This window comes from Gymnodraco acuticeps, unplaced genomic scaffold (assembly GCF_902827175.1).
Source record: "Gymnodraco acuticeps unplaced genomic scaffold, fGymAcu1.1, whole genome shotgun sequence".
Classification (NCBI taxonomy): Eukaryota; Metazoa; Chordata; class Actinopteri; order Perciformes; family Bathydraconidae; genus Gymnodraco; species Gymnodraco acuticeps.
In genome coordinates this window covers 33,511-55,000 of record NW_022991338.1, presented here as the reverse complement: position 1 = coordinate 55,000, position 21,490 = coordinate 33,511, and the positions used below count along the sequence as shown (strand labels likewise).

The 21,490-nt window shown below is 44.3% G+C and overlaps 1 protein-coding gene and 1 pseudogene across 2 annotated transcripts in view; both read right to left on the bottom strand.

Annotated features, from left to right (window-relative positions):
* LOC117562627 (NLR family CARD domain-containing protein 3-like) overlaps window positions 1–20,050 on the bottom strand; it is a 58,417-nt gene extending 38,367 nt beyond the window's left edge. For both annotated transcript variants that reach the window (XM_034240442.1, XM_034240445.1), the window contains exon 1: window positions 19,946–20,050. The gene's annotated coding sequence lies outside the window, so the exon portion shown is untranslated. The remainder of the gene's footprint in view (window positions 1–19,945) is intronic.
* LOC117562629 lies at window positions 3,317–20,081 on the bottom strand (annotated as a pseudogene).
* Between the last annotated feature and the right edge of the window lie 1,409 nt (window positions 20,082–21,490).

The following is a 21,490-nucleotide window of genomic DNA, read 5'->3' as shown; positions in this document are numbered from 1 at the left end:
AGTCCGGGAAGAAGAGAGAGAAGCCAGGAGGGCACACAACATATATAGTCAACACACAACATGTCCGTGTGGAAACAAAACCCCAACTGTAGTTCCATGTGTGAATTATGAACCAGTGTATTAATAGGTGGTCACCACACAAGCCCCCCCAGAATTCAAACATAGCACAATCCTCGCGTCTGGGAGGAAGCACCACAGGGGCCGAGGAGGGCGGGGTTGCAGGTGAGGGCCGGGCCATGGAACGGGCCGTCGGAAAGGGGCCGCAGGAGAGGGTAGGGGCCCTAATGAGGGCATCCCCACCGGGGGCGGGCCGGAACGGGCTGTCGTAAGGGGACCGCAGCAGGCGTCGTGGCGAACGAAGAACTCACCCGCCAGTCGGTGAAAGCCGGGTCGCTGAGCCGCGACGGGCGTGAATAACCCGGTGGTCCCCAGCAGGGACCTCGGGAGGAAAGAACCGGGTCCCCGGGGGGCAGGAGCAGCACCCCCAGGAGGAAGGAGCCGTGGACAGGAGAGAGGCCAGACGGGGGGCCGTCCGAAGCTGCCGTCGAGGCGAAGGAAGAGGCCAGACAGGGTCCCGGAGCGCGCCACCCACGGGCCGACGAAGGCATGGGCGACGTCCGAAACTGTCGAGGCGAGACGGGGTCCAGAAGCAGGCCACCCAGGCGCCGATGAGAGCGCGGGTGGCGTCCGAAGCCGCCGTCGAGGTGATGAAAAGGCGAGAGGGTCCACACGAGGCCAACCAGCCATGGTCGAACCTCCTCTCAGGCACCAGAAAAAGCTCAAAAAGGGCCGTACTGTCCACGGTCCAAAAAAGGTAGGTGAAATCGTGAGAGGATCCACACAAGGCCGACCAGACATGGTCGAATCTCCTCTCAGGCACCAGGGAAAAAGCTCAAAAGGTCGATAGCCGTTAGCAGCTAGCCGTTAGCTGTGGCCGTTAGCCGCTAGCTGGCAGCCATCGGTAGCTGCTAGCCGTAGCCGTTAGCCAACGTGGTTAGCTGCTAGTCGTCGATAGCTAGCGCAGCCTGGACTTGCAGCCGCACGCCCCGAAGAAACAACCCCACGTGGAAGGAGTCTGGTTCTCTCCCCTACCCAGCAGGTCGTGCATCGACTCCTCTGTAGTCGGAAGGCAGATGCGGGAATGGCGAGCAACATCCCCAGCCATTCGGCGAGGCGCGCACCGAGCCTCCGTCCGCGTGCCTGTAGCAGCCACGGTCGACTCCAAAAAATCCCCGGCATTTCGAGAAAGAAACCTGAGTTTCCTTTGCCGTGTTCGGGTCCGTCTCGGAAACTTCCCAAGACGCTGTCAGGGTCACCAATGTAGTGCCGAGAGATAGGGAGTCGGAGGCGGTGCAATGGAGGTGCAAAAGTGAACTTTATTGCGGAGCAGAAAAGGACATGTTGTCCGGTTGCAGTCCGGGAAGAAGAGAGAGAAGCCAGGAGGGCACACAACATATATAATCAACACACAACATGTCCGTGTGGAAACAAAACACCAACTGTAGTTCCATGTGTGAATTATGAACCAGTGTATTAATAGGTGGTCACCACAACACACACACATATATATATATATATATATATATATATATATATACACACACATATATATATATATATATATATATATATATATATATACACACATATGACAGACAGAATATTAATATTAAATATTGAACAGATTATATGAACCCCGTCTCACATAATTTACACGGTATACATTTTGAGTGATATAATGTTATTTCACACACTCAAAATTGATGTTCTGCTGTTGTTGTAGAGAAATTATTTCTGATTTGAGTTACATTTTTGAAAGTACAAGCCAGAGAATTAATCTATTTGTTTTTTCCACATTTGTTTTCACAGTGAGGAAGGCGATGAGGATATGGCTTCTGGATGCCCGAGTGTTATGGGGAAGATGCCACCAAGGTCAGGAGGTACTGCAGGAGGTGCTCTGATGCTGGCAACTGAAGGGTGAAGACACCTGTGTACTGCAGGAAGTGTCAGGTCCCTCTGTGCTTCACTACCAAAAATAACTTTTACAGGGCATGGCATGACTTACTGGAGTAATACTGTAACATTCAGGGTTTGTATAAAGTTTTTTTTTTACCCAAAAAATGCTTGTTGTTTAGTGTGTTGCTAATTTTTTTTAATAAATCTGCTCCAGTTGGAGTCAAATGTTTCCTCATTTTTATTGTGCAAGTAATATGCATCTCATGCAAAGAGGGAACTTCCCACACACTCCACACACACTCCACACACACACACACACACCACACACACACACACACACTCACTTAATTTTTTTAACAATAATTATTATTATTTTTTTATGGAATGAATACCTATAGTGATAATTAAATGTTGTACAATGATTTTTACAGTCTGGTACCTGAAAAAGGTTAAATGGCACTGATGGAACCAAATGTGCCCAAAGCTTAGTCTGCTTGGACTTTTGTTGCTAAATCTCTCTAAAAAGGTCAATGTTCACTTGTTTTGCCTCAATCTTGATACAGGGTACTTATTATATGTTATACTTTGGATTCCTAAAGCTTTTAGGCTACTAACCCATCATTCAAGGGTGGTTTTCACTATAAGTAATGGGTTTTATTTGGGCGGAGACAAAAATGTACACTTTTTGACTATGTTCCATCTGGATTTACTCTGACACTGAAACATCTTTATTGATTCTGACACTTCTACATCCAACTCACAGATGTGACCTTGCTTTGATAAAAGAAATTATTCATATAACCCTTTTAGAAGTTAAGTTATAGTCCTTTGTTTTGGGCATGTCATTTTCGAGCCTGAAACCTGAAAAACAGGCTTGGGGCTTAAGAGGTTTTAAGCATATAGTTTGGTGAGTAAAAGCGCAAAATAAAGGAAAAGTCATGCAGTTTGTTTATAGCGTAACGCTCCTCCAGCGGATCATGTCACATAGTATTGTTGGGAAATTAGATGCTATATATTTCAGCCTTTACTAGCTCTTCATTTGATAACCGTGGGTTGGAGTGAATGATTTCATTATTTATAAAATTATGAAATATGTATTATTATTATTGATTATTATCAAACATCTTCCTTTCTGAAAGGATGGTCCCCCATGACATGATTTAACGGAAATTAATTCACATTGAGCGATGTTAATAATAACTCTTTGGGTATTTACGTCTGAGAGCCATTTGATGCCTTTTTTAGCTGTTGTAACCAAATCAGGTTGGTTACCCGTGTGAGGCACTGTTGGGCCAATAGTCTGCATTCTTATATCAAACAGTCAACTCCATGAAGTTCACGAATACAAAGATCACATTTGTCATATTAATGTGGTCTTTTCTGTAAACCTTTATTAAATTCAGTTACAATCGGCAAACACATTAGCAGCTACATGTTGCTCAAAGTAAACGTTGTTATTTCATACTTCACCATTTTGAGGAATAAAATAACGCTCTTGACTAAAAAGGCACAAACACTGAGCCAAATGTTAACTATAGTGAAGCCTCGTACACCACCAGCGTTTAAACCCCAGGACAGGAAGTGGTCTCCTCCTACAGAGGACACAGAGACACTGAGGAGTCATGGAACCAGAGCCCAAACCCAGCATAGAGAGGTTCAGTGAATGTGGTTCTGAAGGTGTGGAGGTGGATCAGTGTGTCAGAGGAGACTCTGTAGAAGGAGAGAGAGCCAGCAGGATGATCCAGATACACTGCTACTCTACCAGAGGAGGAGGAGGAGGAAGAGGAAGAGGAGGAGGGGATGTCTGTTCTTCTTTTATTGTGCGAGACATAGTAACGACCATCAGAGCATCTCAGACTCCAGGACTGATCATTCTCTCCAAACCTACATTCATCACCGGCTCCTCTCCTGCTGCTTCCTCTGTAAGTCACTGATATATGAACCCTTCCGCTCCACTCGACCTCCCAGTAACAGACCAGTCAGAGCTTCTCTGCACATCAGCTGAGGCCAGAAGTCAAACCTCTCTGGATGATCAGGATATGGCTGTGGCTCCTCTCTTCTCACACGTGTCACCTTCCTGTTGTCCTCAGACAGTATGAGGTTTCTGTGTGCTGTGTTTGAGTCCAGGGTGAGTTCACAGGAATCTGATGAGAGACAGAGGCTGAGATGTATTTTTTGTTCTTCTTCTGATTTGGTTAATTTGTATAAACGTCATTGATGTTTAAATGAATAAATACCACCTCCATCATCTGTGTCTCTCGAGAGAAGCTGACTGATCCACACTTACACTTCCTCACACCTGGTCTCAACCTCTGCTCTCCACCATGGTCTAGCCTGGAGGAAGAAACACAGTCAGGATGATTTTCTGTCCAACAGAGTCCTAGCTGCTGCTCAGCCTGAAGCAGAGCTCAGTCTGTTTTTTTGTGTGTTTTTATATTATTTAACAAATGTACATATACTTCAATTAAAGTGCTTCCTTGTGCAAAAGAAAGTTTGTTTAAAGTTATAAATAAAAACAATCTTATATTTTTGCAATTCACCAAGGTTGATTAACAGTGTCTGTTTATTAATTTAAACTCCAGCCAGATGGCCTTGGCCTCCTTCTCTGTTCTCCTCCCTCTTTTTCCTGCTAAGGCAGACGGCCATTATTTTATATGAATAAAAATATAGTATATATAAGTTTAGGAGCTGCCACTTTTCCATTTGTTTTTTTGTAGGCAGCCCCAATGATAAAAATGCTCTCAGTTAAAGAGACTAAAAAACAATGTTAGAAGAGAGAAGAAACCTGTGAGTCTCTAGCACTCTGTAACAACATGGAAAACAGTCTTTCTAAAATCACAAAATCGACATTTGTTAAAATAACAGGGATACAATAATTGGAAGCGATAGCACTGTGTAAAATTCTACACTGGTCAGCAGTACGTTTTTTAAGGGGAGGTTTGTATAAAATCCTCCACTGTGGGCCTGGTCCATTTCCTGCGTGCAGTGTGTTGCTCCACAGAGTGTGTGAGTCGGATCTCCTAACCCTGAATGGTTGTTTCCATGTAATAAAACTTGAAGGGATCCATTTGTTTCCTAAATCAGGCTAACTCCCTAAAAGATATGAGGAACCTGCAGTCTGTGTGTCCATACCTGAGAGTGTCCAGTCTCCAGAGTGGATCGTCCAGTCCAGCAGACAGCAGCTTCTCTCCTGAGGCTCCTGGATGATTGTAGCTCAGGTCCAGCTCTCTCAGATGGGAGGGGTTGGAGCTCAGAGCTGAAGCCAGAGAAGCACAGCCTTCCTCTGAGACCAGACAGCCTGACAGACTGGAACCAGGGAATACAGTAAACTCAGTGTTCTTAAAAGTCACGTCAGCAGGAAAATCATACAGAGGTGGACCATCTTCATCAACATGAACACAAAGATGGATGAAAATAATTAAACTGCTTGAAAATAAAAGCTGAACTCTGACCTGAGAGACTTCAGTTCACAGTGCGGACTCTCCAGTCCAGCAGACAGCAGCTTCACTCCTGAATCCTGCAGGTCGTTGTTACTCAGGTCCAGATCTCTCAGACTAGAGGACTGGGAGCTGAGGACTGAGGACAGAGCTGCACAGCTTCTCTCTGACAGGTCACAGCCAGTTAACCTTGAAATAAATGAATAAATATGACAAAATGTCTTTAATATTAAAAGTGATTGAGCGCAAGGTTTCAGTCACACCATCTTTTATAATTATTTTGTCAAATGATACCATCTGTTTGTCTGTGCAAGTTTGGGTTGGTCAATCAGTCAGATACATTGAGATGTAGATAAGTGACGCCATCTGTCTTCAAATATAATCAGATTGTTATCATGGTTTTGTGGTTTATTGTTTAGATGAAGAAAAATAAACAACAAGCCAAAGGAAATCTAAATATATTATTATTCTAATTTGATAAAACTGGAAATGAGTCGATATAAATGGCTGAACAAAACCACTCTGACAGTTAACATATCAGCTGAACTCTGACCTGAGAGTCTTCAGAGTACAGTGTGGACTCTCCAGTCCAGCAGACAGCAGCTTCACTCCTGAATCCTGCAGGTCGTTGTTACTCAGGTCCAGATCTCTCAGACTAGAGGACTGGGAGCTGAGGACTGAGGACAGAGCTGCACAGCTTCTCTCTGACAGCTTGCAGCCACTCAGCCTGGGGAAAGATCAGCAGTGAACACAAAGAGTTTTATTCTCATGTCCCAACCTGTTCCTAGTTAATGTAGTTTTATCTCCACTTACAGAGCTTTCCTGCCTCAGAAGAGCCTCCTCTGAAGCAGAGTATTTCTTCAGGTCAAACACGTCCAGATCTTCTTCTGATGACAGTAAGATGAAGACCAGAGCTGACCACTGAGCAGGAGACAGATTATCTGTGGAGAGACTTCCTGAACTCAGGTACTGTTGGATCTGCTCCACCAGAGAACGATCATTCAGTTCATTCAGACAGTGGAACAGGTTGATGCTTCTCTCTGCAGAGGGTGTGTCTTCGATTTTTCTCTTAATGTACTGGACAGTTTCCTGATTGATCTCTGAGCCACTTCCTGTCTGTGGTGTCAGCAAACCTCGTAGGAGAATCTGATTGGTCTGCAGTGAAAGACCAAGGAAGAAGCGCAGGAACAAGTCCAGGTGTCCGTTTGGACTCTGTAAGGCCTGGTCCACAGCACTCTGGTAGAAATGTGTTAGTTTGGATTCAACCTCAGACTTCTGGGAGGTTGTTGGTTTTTCTGACAGCAGGTTGACTCCAGAGGCGATGAAGGTCAGATGGACATTAAGAGCAGCCAGAAACTCCTGAACGCTCAGATGGACGAAGCAGAACACCTTGTCCTGGTACAGTCCTCTCTCCTCTCTAAAGACCTGTGTGAACACTCCTGAGTACACTGAGGCTGCTCTGATATCGATGCCACACTCTGTCAGGTCGGACTCATAGAAGATCAGGTTGCCTTTCTGCAGCTGCTCAAAGGCCAGTTTTCCCAGAGACTCCATCATCATCCTGCTCTCTGGACTCCAGTGTGGATCTGTCTCTGCTCCTCCATCATACTTGATGTTCTTCACTTTGGACTGAACCACCAGGAAGTGGATGTACATCTCAGTCAGGGTCTTGGGCAGCTCTCCTCCCTCTCTGGTTTCCAACATGTCCTCCAGAACTGAAGCAGAGATCCAGCAGAAGACTGGGATGTGGCACATGATGTGGAGGCTTCGTGAGGTCTTGATGTGGGAGATGATGGTGCCGGCCTGCTCCTGATCTCTGAATCTCTTCCTGAAGTACTCCTCCTTCTGTGGGTCAGTGAACCCTCGGACCTCTGTCACCATGTCCACACACTCAGGAGGGATCTGATTGGCTGCTGCAGGTCGTGTGGTTATCCAGAGGCGAGCAGAGGGAAGCAGCTTCCCCCTGATGAGGTTTGTCAGCAGCACATCCACTGAGGTGGACTCTGTGACATCAGTCAGGATCTCAGTGTTGAGGAAGTCCAGAGGAAGTCGACACTCATCCAGACCGTCAAAGATGAACACGACCGGGAACTGATCAAACCTGCAGATTCCTGCGTCTCTGGTTTCAGAGAAGAAGTGATGAACAAGTTCCACCAAGCTGTACTTGTTCTCTCTCACCACGTTCAGCTCTCTGAAGGTGAATGGAAATATGAACTGGATGTCCTGGTTGGCTTTGCCTTCAGCCCAGTCCAGAGTGAACTTCTGTGTTAAGACTGTTTTCCCAATGCCAGCCACTCCCTTTGTCATCACTGCTCTGATTGGTGCATCTCTTCCAGGTGAGGCTTTAAAGAGGTCTTCTTGTCTGATGGTTGTTTCTGGTCTGTCTGGTTTCCTGGATGCTGTTTCAATCTGTCTGACCTCATGTTCAGCATTGACCTCTGCAGACCCCCCCCTCTGTGATGTAGAGCTCTGTGTAGATCTGGTTCAGAAGGGTTGGGTTTCCTGCTTTAGCAATGCCCTCAAACACACACTGGAACCTCTCCTTCAGGGTGGATTTAAGTTTACGTTTGCAAACTCGAGCATTAGTTTCTGAAAAGACAAATAAACCCTTTTTCAACCAACAAAACGAAAGAGCGCAACTGCAATATCGGAAGCTGCAATCATCATTGTGGCTACACACAGATGAGTGAGTTATAAGTAACTTATTCTGGATTAATTCTCTGTAAAGGAGTGAGAACAATAATTTTAGGATGTGTGACAAATTCGAAGTAAATTAGGGGAGGGTAAGCCTATTTGTTATAGCACCACCACATTTTTAATTGGGGTCATATTTTATATGAAGCATTTCCACATCATTTCGGGTTATGGTTCCAAGTTTAATGTCCCCTAGGGACTTTCCAGCTGACAGCAAGTGTAGCAAAAACAGTTACCCTATGGGTTGGGCTTAACCTGTTAAGCCCGAGAGTTACAGCCGCTGTTACCTTGTGCCCTTAACTATGGTTGTGTGTGTGTATGTAAATGAGCTGTGCGGTTCCTCTGCTGTCAGTGGCCGTACCGACCTCGTAACATCCACGGTGATTGGACGGACGTCACCCAATCCCCGCCCGCTTCTGCCACGTCATCCGGGGGAGTATATAGTTATTTTAATGGGAAATGACATCGCAGGAGGTAAGGTAACTCCTGCACTTGAAATATTGGATTCTCCTCAGACTGTGTTGTCTGAGGTAACAAATACTCACATTTTTCCCACTTGTGCTGTCACTCGCGCGCAGGCGCATAAGAGTGACTCGGAGGTGTCTCTAAATGATACTATGTTTGGGACCCTGTTTACCGATGATAAAATGCCGGAGGAAAAGCCAGCAGTGGCGATTTCCGTTTCCCCTGCTGTGACCGCTGCGCCAGCGCAATCTGCCAGCCCAGCCGTTGACGGTTCCACACTCCCGGTAACCCGAGAGCGGTTACTCGCCGCGCAGAGGGCGGATCCGACGCTTGTGAAGTGTTTTGAGCAGGTGGTGAGTGATAACAAAGCAAGGGGTGAGAAGGTGGCGTATGTGTTGGATAAAGAGGTATTAGTGCGCAAATGGTCCCTCACTGCTACTGCTGAAGCTGACTGGAGTGTAGTGCATCAGGTAGTCGTGCCGGCGCCATACCGCCAACATGTACTATCTGTAGCGCATGAAAGCCAATGGTCAGGACACTTGGGCGTGACAAAAACCTATCAAATAGTTCTCAAGCATTTCTTTTGGCCAGGTTTAAAGAAGGATGTTTCTAGCTTCGGCCGCTGCTGTCATGTGTGTCAGGTTGTCGGTAAGCCTAATCAAAAGATTCCGCAGGCTCCGTTACATCCCATACCGGCTATAGGTGAGCCCTTTGACCGGGTGTTGATAGACTGTGTTGGCCCTTTACCACGTACAAAAACGTGTCAACAGTATTTGCTCACCATTATGTGTACATCCACGCGTTTTCCAGAAGCTATTCCGCTGCGTAGCATTACTTCCGCATCTGTAGTTAAGGCCTTGACGAAGTTCTTTTCTACATTTGGAATACCGTGAATAATTCAGATTGACCAAGGGACAATCTTTAAATCGAAGTTGTTCAAGCAGGTTCTCCAAACACTGCAGGTTAAACATGTCATATCCAGTGCGTATCATCCCGAGTCGCAGGGGGCGTTAGAACGGTGGCATCAGATGTTAAAAAGCATGCTGCGAAAATACTGTATGGAAACAGAAAAAAATTGGGATGAGGGAATTCCCTTCGTTTTGTTCGCAGCCCGTGAAGCTGTTCAGGAGTCATTAGGATTCAGTCCCGCGGAGCTCGTCTTCGGCCATACGCCCCGCGGTCCACTTAAAATGTTACACGATGAGTTTCTTTCGGCTGATAATCCTCCAGATAAGAACGTATTAGATTACGTTAGTCAGTTTCGTGAGCGTTTGCACCGAGCAAATTCACTCGCTAGAGAGTCGCTATCCGCTTCACAAGCTGTCATGAAGCGTAATTATGACCGTGCCGCTGTCCCTAGGCACTTTGAAATAGGTGATAAGGTCCTCACACTATTGCCTATCCCCGGCTCTGCGCTCTCAGCAAAATTCCTCGGCCCGTACGAAATCAGTGATTGTCTCAGTGACACAGATTACGTGATTGGTACTCCAGAGAGACGACGAAAAACGCGCGTCTGCCATGTAAACATGTTGAAGCGTTATTATTCACGCACCACCACTGATAGTCCGCCGGCCGGCTTGGCTAATCAAAGAGTAGCTGCTTCTGCGTTAATCGTTACAGATAGTTCCGGCCCATCTGACGACGGTTTGGTGATGCGTTCACATCACCAGCCGGGTGCTCGGTTATGCAACTCGGAGATGGTAAAGACATTGCCCACTGTGTTAGGTCATCTGCAGGAGGCACAGCAGCATGACATAACCCAGTTGGTGGATCGTTTCCCGAGCCTTTTCCATGATGTCCCGACACAAACTAATGTGATAACGCATGACATCGATGTAAAGGGCGCGAGGCCGATTAAACAACATCCGTACCGTGCCAATCCGAAAAAGCGCGAGCTTATGAAACAGGAGGCTGAATATCTCATATCAAATGGCCTGGCGACACAGAGCTCTAGCCCATGGTGTTCGTCGTGTCTGGTAGAGGCGAAATCTGATGGTTCTCCGCGCTTTATTCCGGACTACCGTAAAGTGAACGCTGTTACGGTGACAGATTGCTACCCATTGCCGAGAATGGAGGATTGCATCGACAATTTAGGTTCGGCAAAATATGTCAGTAAATTGGACCTACTTAAATGGTACTGGCAGGTACCTTTAACGGACCGTGCCTCAAAAATCTCCGCTTTCGCTACGCCTGACTGTTTTCTGCAGTACACAGTCATGGCGTTTGGTATGTGTAATGCTCCCGCTACATTTCAAAGATTGGTGAATACTGTCCTCTCCGGAATACGCAATTGTAACGCGTATTTGGATGATCTCATTGTGTACACGCCCACCTGGGAGATGCACATGAAGATCCTGGGGCAGGTATTCACCCGGCTTGCACAGGCGTCTCTTACTTTGAATCTGACCAAATGTGAGTTTGGTAAAGCTACAGTCACATATTTAGGAAAGCAGGTTGGGCAAGGCCAAGTCCGACCAGTGGAAGCTAAGGTTGCTGCGGTGGCTGAATGTGCGGTGCCCGTCACCAGGAGTGATCTCCGCCGTTTCCTCGGTATGGCAGGCTACTACCGCAGTTTCTGCCGCAGTTTCTGCCGCAATTGTTCCACTGTAGCCCAACCCCTAACTAAGTTGATCAGTCCCAAGGTGGACTATGTTTGGTCCCCTGAGTTTCAGCATGCATTTAAGTGTGTAAAGACACTCTTAAGTCACGCTCCTGTGCTCGCTGCTCCCGATCTTGCGAAGCCCTTTAAACTCGAAGTGGATGCTAGTGCAGTGGGGGCCGGTGCTGTTTTACTGCAGGAGGATGCGGATGGAGTTGATCATCCTGTCTGTTATTTCTCCCACAAGTTCAACAAACACCAGGTCCGCTACTCTACCATTGAAAAGGAGACCCTTGCTTTGTTGTTAGCTCTCCAGCACTTTGAGGTTTATGTCGGGTCCAGTTATTTGCCGGTTGCAGTGTTTAGCGATCATAACCCCATTGTCTTTTTGTCCCGCATGTACAATGACAATCAGCGTCTCATGCGGTGGGCTCTGATCGTCCAGGACTATAACCTGCAAATCTGCCACAAGAAAGGTTCAGAGAATATGTTTGCAGATGCCCTGTCCAGACTGGAATGATGTGTTCTGTGGTCATGGTGTTGTGATGTGTTATGGTTCGCTAAAACCCTGTGGGGTTTGTGTCTTAGGGGGGGGGGGGGGGGGGGGGTGTTACAGCCGCTGTTACCTTGTGCCCTTAACTCTGGTTGTGTGTGTGTATGTAAATGAGCTGTGCGCTTCCTATGCTGTCAGTGGCCGTACCGATCTCGTAACATCCGCGGGGATTGGACGGACGTCACCCAATCCCCGCCCGCTTCTGCCACATCATCCGGGGGAGGAGCATAAAGGCCGGACACGGACACCATTCGGGAGGCTCTGTATTTTGGGACAGACGCCTCAAGCCTCGCATTGTGACATTGCCATATTCTGTGATTCCTTAGACTGCCTACGTAGTGTTGTCACGATACCAACATGTTGGTTTCGATACCGATACCAAGTCAAGAATTGCGATTCCGATTCTTTTTCGATACTTTTCTTAAAAAAAGGGAAACAGTCTTAAATGTAATTATTGTGCTTTATTTCACACCAGAACCATAACACAAACTTTTAAACAATGAGAACAATAAACAAAATAAATGACAAGAATTCGTATTAAATAAAATTAAGCATCATCTCAAACAACTTTTTTGTTTTATAAAATATAATTTGTTTTATATTATATTAACATGTAATAGTACAGTAATATAAATAATTATTGACAAAATGTATATTGCAGATGTTAGCCACATTGGTAAGTTAGTTAAAAAGATAGCCATATTAGACAGTTATCATTGCCATTAATTGCCTCGTCAAACTACGAAAACTTTCGTTTGTCACAAAATAAATTACACTTGTTTGACTTAGATTTGAGGGCATGGGCTGAGCATGATGTAATGATGTTATCCATCACATTCGCTAACCTGTCTGTCTTTAAATTCTTTAAACAGCTCTGGATTCCGGTCTGCGGGTGCTTAGCGAAGTTTGATGTGTTGGCTCCCTTGGTTTGCAGGGATCTAAAACATGTCTCACAGACAGGCCTCGTGGTGTCCGTAGGCTTGCCCTCACTGTCAGAGATATAGCTCAAATACTTCCAAATTTCGCTTCTGCCGTCTTTTTTGTCAACAAGCCGAGGCGCAGCGGCAGCTGCACTCCCACTTGCAGCCATGCTTCTCGTTTTCTCACATGCCCTGGCAGCTAGCGCGTGGCCGCGTGCACGAGAGAGGGGAGGGACTTAGAACGTGTTTGAGAGGGGAGGGACTTAGAGCGTGCTTGAGAGGGAGGGACTGCAGGCACGGCTGCAGTGCAGGGAGTGGAAGCAGAGCGCTGAACACACACGGCTCTTATTAAAACGGCGCTTTCTCACCGGAGTACTTTTCCCCGTCATTCTTAAAGTACCGATACTAATGAAACGGAGGAATCGTACCGTTTTTAACGGCAGGGTATCGCGGTACCTTTCAAGTATCGGTACACCGTGCAACACTGCTGCCTAGCAGTGTGTATTCGGTGATTCGTTAGACTGCCTAGCAGTGTGTATTCTGTAGGGTTCTGTGCGAGCACACTGATTAGCAGTGTGTCGTAGTATTCTGGGTTTAGTGTAGGGTTTGTGTGTGTGTATTGCGTAGATCCAGGTTGCTTAGCTCCTGTAGAACCGCATTTAGATTATTGACATTGTGAAACAGCTTAGACCCAGGTTAGCTTAGCGCCTGTAGATCAGCATTTGTGAAACTATTGCTTAGACCCCGGTGATTAGCACCGGTTGATCAGCAACAGCTGTGTTTCCACACAGCTTCCTTTTGTTTAGTGTTTTGTTCCACTTTAGAAGTGAGGTACGTTCTTTCTTTTGTAGCATACTGTGCAACTCTCTTTTGGAGTCCTTTGTTGTTAAACCGTAACAGTTTGGTCCGTTGTTGGTCCAGGCTGTTTGTGTGGATATTATTGTGTTCAAAGTTTTGGTTACAAATAAACCACCGGTAACAATTACCAATTCCAAACTGGTCGTGTCGTGTCCCTTTGTACCCCTAGCCAAGAGGGAACGTAACACCGAGAGTCCCCGGTACCGGGGCCCTCCCTCAACATCTTGCAGGAAACAGTGTCTGAGGGCATCTTAACATTTAATAAACTATGAATGTTTTATATCCATGTAACGGGAAGAAACTCATCTAACTGATCATTTTAATTAATTTTTCCAAAAAAAAAACACAATGCTAACGCTGAGCCTCTGAATTAGCAACGAGCGAAAAATGCTAACAGAATACTGCACCGAAACTCACTCATGAAACCTTATTATTTATCCTTTCTGCACATCCAACACAACGATTCACATCGCGAGATGACACAGAATCGATGGGTATCTACATTATCACTAAATGATACGAACTCGTTGCGATAATAACAAGAACAGACTCAAAACATGTAGCGCTAGGTAGCTAAAAACGCTAACATGGCTTACCTGTGTCGTAGTCTGGTCAAAAGTGGTCTTCAATGGCATTACAACGATAACAACGCTGCTGAAGTTAATCCAGAGGTTCATCCAATGTGTCTGTGTCCCTTTGAAATGATTTCTGATAATCCATAAGCAATAAACCTCCTTTTCTGTTTCCAGATGTCAGAGCAAGAGATAGGTTCACTCTGATGCAAACCTGCATGGGCAAAGCCCCCACCTTTTTTATTACCATGTGTGTGTGTGGGGAGATTCCCCTTCGATTACATTGGCTCTAGCGGTTATAAAGAGATGTAATTCGTCAAAATCGACCAATGGGTTCCAGAGAAAGGGTAAAACCCCCATTTCCACCCAAATGACCCCAGAAGTGGGTTTTCTTTGCTAAACCTCTCTAAAAAGGTCAAATATCACTTGTTTTGCATCAATCTTGATACAGGGTACTTATTATATGCTGTACTTTGGATTACTAAAGCTTTTAGTCTACCTTACCATCATCCAAGGTTAGTTTGCACTATAAGTAAAAAATAATTTTTGGACGGACACTATAATTTACAGTTTTTTACCATGTTCAATCTGAATTTTCTTTAAAATAAAAAAATATCTATATTGATTCTGACTTTTCTACATCCAACTCACAGGTGTATCATTACTTTGAGAAAAAAGATTATTAATTGAATCCTTTTAGAAGGGAAGATATGGTCATTTGTTCTGGGAATGTCATTTTTCGAGCCTGAGACCTGAAAAACAGGTTAAAATACACATTACATTACATTACATTGCATTTAGCTGACGCTTTTGTCCAAAGCGACTTACAATAAGTACATTCGACCAGGAAGACACAACCTTGAAGAAAACAGAATCATATAAGTATATCAGGTTTCATAGAGCCAAACATTTCAAGTGCTACTCAACTGGCTTTAGGTAATCCAGTCCTTTATTAGTATAAAAGTGCTTCGTTAATCATTCTAACGCTCGAAGTGGAGTCGAAAGAGATGAGTTTTCAGTTTGCGCCGGAAGATGTGCAAGCTATCTGCCGTCCTGATGTCAATGGGGAGCTCATTCCACCATCTTGGAGCCAGGATAGCAAACCCACGTGTTTTCGCCGATGGGAACTTGGGTCCCCCTCGCAGCGAGGGCGCAACGAGTCGTTTGGCTGATGCAGAGCGTAGTGCACGCGCTGGGGTGTACGGTTTAACCATGTCCTGGATGTAGGAAGGGCCAGATCCATTCGCAGCACGGTAAGCAAGTACCAGTGTCTTGAAGTGGATTCTAGCAGTTACCGGAAGCCAGTGAAGGGAGCGGAGGAGCGGAGTGGTGTGGGAGAATTTAGGAAGGTTGAAAACCAGACGAGCCGCTGCATTCTGGATGAGCTGCAGAGGTCGGATGGCACATGCAGGTAGACCAGCCAGGAGGGAGTTGCAGTAGTCTAGGCGTGAGATGACGAGAGCCTGGACCAGAACCTGAGTCGCTTTCTGAGTCAGCTGGGGACGTATCTTCCTGATGTTGTAAAGCGTGTATCTGCAGCAGCGGGTTGTAGCAGCGATGTTTGCAGTGAAGGACAGGTTGTTATCTAGGGTCACACCCAGATTCCTTGCAGTCTGAGTCGGGGAAACAACTGAGGTGCCGATGTTGATTGTCAGGTCAAGAGTTGGACAATCTTTTCCCGGGAGGAAGAGCAGCTCAGTCTTGTCAAGGTTGAGCTTGAGGTGGTGAGCAGACATCCACTGAGAGATGTCAGCTAGACAAGCAGAGATGCGTGCGACGACCTGGGTCTCTGAGCGGGGAAAGGACAGAATTAATTGGGTGTCGTCAGCGTAGCAGTGGTATGAAAAACCATGCGGGCTAATGACTGATCCGAGCGAGTTTGTGTACAAGGAGAAGAGGAGGGGACCAAGAACAGAGCCCTGAGGGACCCCCGTAGTTAATTGACAAGGGTCGGACTCAGACCCTCTCCAAGTCACCCTGTAGGTACGGTCTTTCAGGTATGAGGTGAGGAGGGAAAGTGCAGAGCCTGAAACTCCAAGTTTTTGGAGAGTGCGAAGGAGGATCTGATGATTCACCGTGTCGAATGCAGCAGACAGGTCCAACAGGATGATGACAAAGGAGAGGGATGCAGTTTTGGCAGTGTGCAGTTCCTCCGTGACAGCAATGAGAGCAGTTTCTGTGGAGTGACCTGCCTTGAAACCAGAACACGGCTCAGACTATTTCCAAACACATCCTGAGGAGACACCCACAAACATTATTTAAGATTGGACAAGTCGTTAACGTGTTGTGTCTATATACATTGATGCTATTGTCCAAGAGGCTTTGTTGTAGAGCACATTAAGCTTGAAATGTTGGTCGAATTTCAGACTGAGGATTTTAAGGGTGTGGCTTTTCTTAATATGCATTTTCGTAAGGTAATTACTGCGCCACCATTCAACCAAATAGGGTCATATTTCTTGAGAAAAATGTGCATGTCGTTTCCAATAATGTGGTCAATATCTGACATATATTTGTGCATTATATTAACAGCAACGTTTTGGAATGTAAAACCCTCTCCATCATTATCATCATCATCATATTTCCAATGTGTTAAACCCTCTTACTGCTCTGCAGACGCTCAGCCAGCTCCTCCTGCTTCATGCTCCTCAGGAAGTGCAGGGTGATGTTCAGAAATGCCTCTCTGCTGCTCCTCCTCTGCTCTTCATCCTCACTGTCCAACACCTCCTCATCCTCCCTCTGACTCTCTAAGCTTTCTGGGTAATCTGAACTCAGGACTCTCTGGATCTTCTTCAGCTCGTCCTCCACAAATCCAACAATGTTTTCCTGGAGCAGCTGGAACAGAGTAAGTTGTAGAGTTGAACTGGTAGAAGTCAACATCAGATCATGTGTGAGACAGAAAGCCTGACTATCTGCAGCCTGGACTCTGGATCACAATGCTGCTTCACGACTGAGTGAGATTCTTCTTTTGGAATTTGTTGAACATTTTGAGCACCAGGGAATATGTTTGGAAGTAAACAAAATGGCAGCCAGTTGATTTTTTATATATTATTAGTTAATGAATTTAGTTTGTAGATAGCAACAATAGCGTGTTTTTGCATTTACGCACCATGAATATGGAGTCCAGCTGGACAGACTGATTAATGGGAACCTCTGAATTCTGTCGATAAGCTCTGTGGAGAGGATGGTTTGAACATATACAGAGTTACATGTGCTGTTAGTGGATCCTTCTTCAAACAGGACACACGATTAAAAAAGACAAATATGCTTATTACAAATCTTTCTTGGTAAAAAATGTGATATAACATTTAGCGATTTATACAAAAATACATTTACTTGTTAAAGTGCTTTCGTTGAATCTTGCTATAAAACGTTCTGAAGTGGTCACTCTTCATGGATACACAGTTGGATGTTTTATGGACTGCCCTCTGTTCTTTGATCCTGATAGAACCAAAAGAACACTGATGAATGTGATGGACATAAAACGCTGCTGAGAAAACTGTTGGATTACAAAAGATTTGAATCGCAAACAACAAACATAACCTACAGTGTAATTCTTACCTTAGACGATCAGAGTGCTTTTCGTCTGTAAACCCAATAGGTTTACCCATAGACCAGTCACTCTTCATGGAAACACAGCTGGCTCCAGATCCAGATCCAGAATCAGCTCCAGGCCCAGATCCAGTTTCCTCACGTTTGATCCTAATAGAATCACAAACACTGATTAAGGTACACTGAAATTCAGTTGAAATTCTGATGTCTAATTATTTTAATACTTATAACAACAATTTAGAAAATGTATTACTCTGGATCAGAGTGGTGTCCATCTTTCAACTCAATAGGATCCATAGAGGAGTCACTCTTAGACACACAGCTGGGTCCAGGTTTCCAATGTTTGATTCTGATAGAAATATAAACACTGATTACTGAATACTGTACACTTAAATGCTGCTGGTAATGATGTAGATGCCAAAATGTTTAAATACTAGGGATGTAACGATACCAAAAACTCACGGTACGATAATATTGCGATAAAAAGTCCACGGTACGATATTTATCGCGATATTGAAAAAGAAAGGAAAAAAATGTGAATTTTTCTTTTACATTTTTTTTTTACTTTAATTTTTTTGTCTTTATTAAATAATACATCTGAATTGTACAGCATTTTAGTAGGATAGTACACTGAACAAAAATGTAAACGCAACACTTTTGTTTTTGCTCCCATTTTTCATGAGATGAACTCAAAGATCTAAAACATTTTCTAAATACACAAAATAACCATTTCTCTCAAATATTGTTCACAAATGTTGTGAATTGAGTGGCCCGTGGTGGTGGTGGGGTTATGGTATGGGCAGGCGTATGTAATGGACGACGAACACAGGCCACTCGATTCACAACATTACCCTAACCCTACCCCTACCCCTAACCCTAACCCTACCCCTCACACCAGATACTGACTGGTTTTCGGACCCCCCCAGACCCCCCAATAAAGCAAAACTGCACGTTTCAGAGTGGCCTTTTATTGTGGCCAGCCTAAGGCACACCTGTGCAATAATCATGCTGTCTAATCAGCATCTTGATATGCCACACCTGTGAGGTGGGATGGATTATCTCGGCAAAGGAGAAGTGCTCACTATCACACATTCTTTCAGATTTGTGAACAATATTTGAGAGAAATGGTTATTTTGTGTTTATAGAAAATGTTTTAGATCTTTGAGTTCATCTCATGAAAAATGGGAGCAAAAACAAATGTGTTGCGTTTATATTTTTGTTCAGTGCAGTATTTTAAAGTGTCAACAATATAATAATCAGACCCTGCAATAGAATAAATCATGTTTCACTTTAGTTTTTCAAGTAACTCAACTCTAACTCACTCACTCAGCGTCATCAAGGTTATCTTTCAGGAATATGAGCATGTCCACATTTCCAGGTAGAAGCTGGGATGTTTGGGCGTTTGCAAAATCCCCTGCTGTGGAACAAACTCTCTTGCTTGGTACTGATGTTGCTGGGACGGAGAGATATGCTTTAGCCATGGGTGACAGTAGTGGGTCAAACTGTGCATCGTCTCTCCACCACTTCAAAAACAATACAGTTGTTGCCAAGAAAGTGAGGCTTATTGACAGAGATATACATATACTGTTGGTACTTGTCAATGTCTCTAGGTGTGTACATGTAGCACTGTAAATACCATGTCCTTTTGTGTTATCTGTTGTTTTATGTTCATGTTGTAACCTACTTGCTGCCATGTTGGACAGGTCTCCCTTGAAAAAGAGATCGAGGATCTCAATGGGACCCTCTGGTTAAATAAAGGTTTAAAAAAAAAAAAAGATTATTTAAATTCTTTTTTTGAAATCGCAGTAGATTTTGTCAGTCTCACGAGACATTTATTTACCGCGATATTCGATATATCGTTACATCCCTATTAAATACTGATAACAACAGACCTGAATGTAAACCTATTGAGAGATGACCTGTGCTAAAAGCTCTCCAGTGAAACCAGGTCAGAGTCCGTGTTTGAAGGTGGCTGTATCTTAGCCCTTCACACTTCATCCATGCACTTAACTTCAGAGTGTTAAGAGTTAAACAATAAAAACACCTCAGTGACGTGAACCGTAACTCGGACAGGTTTAGACACGCCCTGCATTCTTTACTGATGATGTGATCCAAGAAAACAATCAAACTGCTGCTCTTTCTACTCAAGAAACACTGAATCTTTCTAAAATCACTCCTCTTTAACTCTTTGACTTTGAGAGAGAAATGATACACACTACTTCAAACAGACATTAAGAATCAGCTTCAAGAGTCATGTGACCTGTCCAGGTGAACAGTGACACAGCACAATGTGATCAGAGTGATCCTGATGATGGAGCAGATTCGTCTGGGAGGATTCTCACCTGCTGAACTCACTTCAGGTCCACTTCCAGACCCTCTGCAGCTTCCTGTGTGGAGGACACTCTGCTCATGTGTTCCTCTGCAGTCCTGTGTCTGCCTGCATCTGATCCGAGGACACTGTCACACCCTCATAACTCCTGATATTAAAAACACTTCAGAGTCACGTGAAAACCGGTGTAACAAGTATCAGAAACATTGAGAGGTGATGTAGTTCCACTAACTGTCCACTAGATGGTGCTAGCTCACAGATTAATGCATTAATGATCTGTCCTGACATGTGATGAAGCAGCAGTGTGGATCACATGGCTGTGGTCCAATGGTAAAAACTAAAGACTTCCTATGTATTTTCCTTATATTGTTTCATGCCGACTTGTAATTGGAATGAAAAACAAAAAACCTCTTTGGTTATGTTTTAAAAAATTATTATTATTACATTAAAAATGTTGGCTTCCAGAGACTGATTCAAAATGTATTTGTTTCTTTCTCCTCACAAAGTAAATTATCACAATATAACACAAAGGTAACTTTTTAAACCCAGACTCAAACACATACATTTGGACAATGACACAACAAGTCTGTTTCAGTCTCATTGCATTGATTGTGTTAAATATGCAACACATGACAGGGATAAGGTCAATTCTCTTTTGATCAATGTTTCATGTCTTCACTTGAATTATTCCACAAACAATAGCTGTAATTCATAAAGTCGACCAGCAGATGTCAGCATTTAGACTCCATCAAACACTTAGAAATACTAAATATATGGCACTGTGCACAGAGGGTGCTGTTTGCTGCACAGATTGTAAAGTCCCTGGAGGTATCTTCAGATTTTTAAATATAGGGCTAACTAATTATTTTGGACGATAGTTTTAACTTAAAAGGTCTGATAGCCATTGTTATGCATTTTTAGCCGCATGTGGAGCTCCGTGTGAGGCAAAGTACTTTTGGGTACATTTTTAAAATGTTGCATTATTAATTTTAGCATAATCTTTGGTCAAAACAAAATGTATGATTCCACTCCTGCACCAGCCAAAGCAATGTTATCATGAAGGTGGTATTTGAGTACATTTTACATTTGTTTTATATTTGGCTGGACCTTTGTAACAAACATGGAATCCTTTAGCAGTCTCCTATTTGTGTGATCATTGACAATGTTGATTTGCCTTTAAACCTTCATTAAAAACAATAACAATTACTACAGAAAGTATTATAAGCTTTTCCTCTTTGTTATGAATGAAACCAACTGTGACAGTAAAGGCACAATCAGTGAAACCTCGTCCACCACCAGCATTTACACCACAGGACAGGAAGTGACCTCCTCCTACAGAGAACACAGAGACACATCCTCTCAGGACCATAACTGTCTGCACAACATATCAGAACCCTCCTCAAATAATGTGTGTGACTTCTCAGTCTTCAGGCTCCCGTCATCATATCTGTATTTCCATAAAACTAAGTGGTATCACATCTTGTGAGTCAGACCTGAACTTATTGCTGTTTTCGGGCCTTTTTTTGATTTTCCTTGAAGCTGACATGAATGATTACTG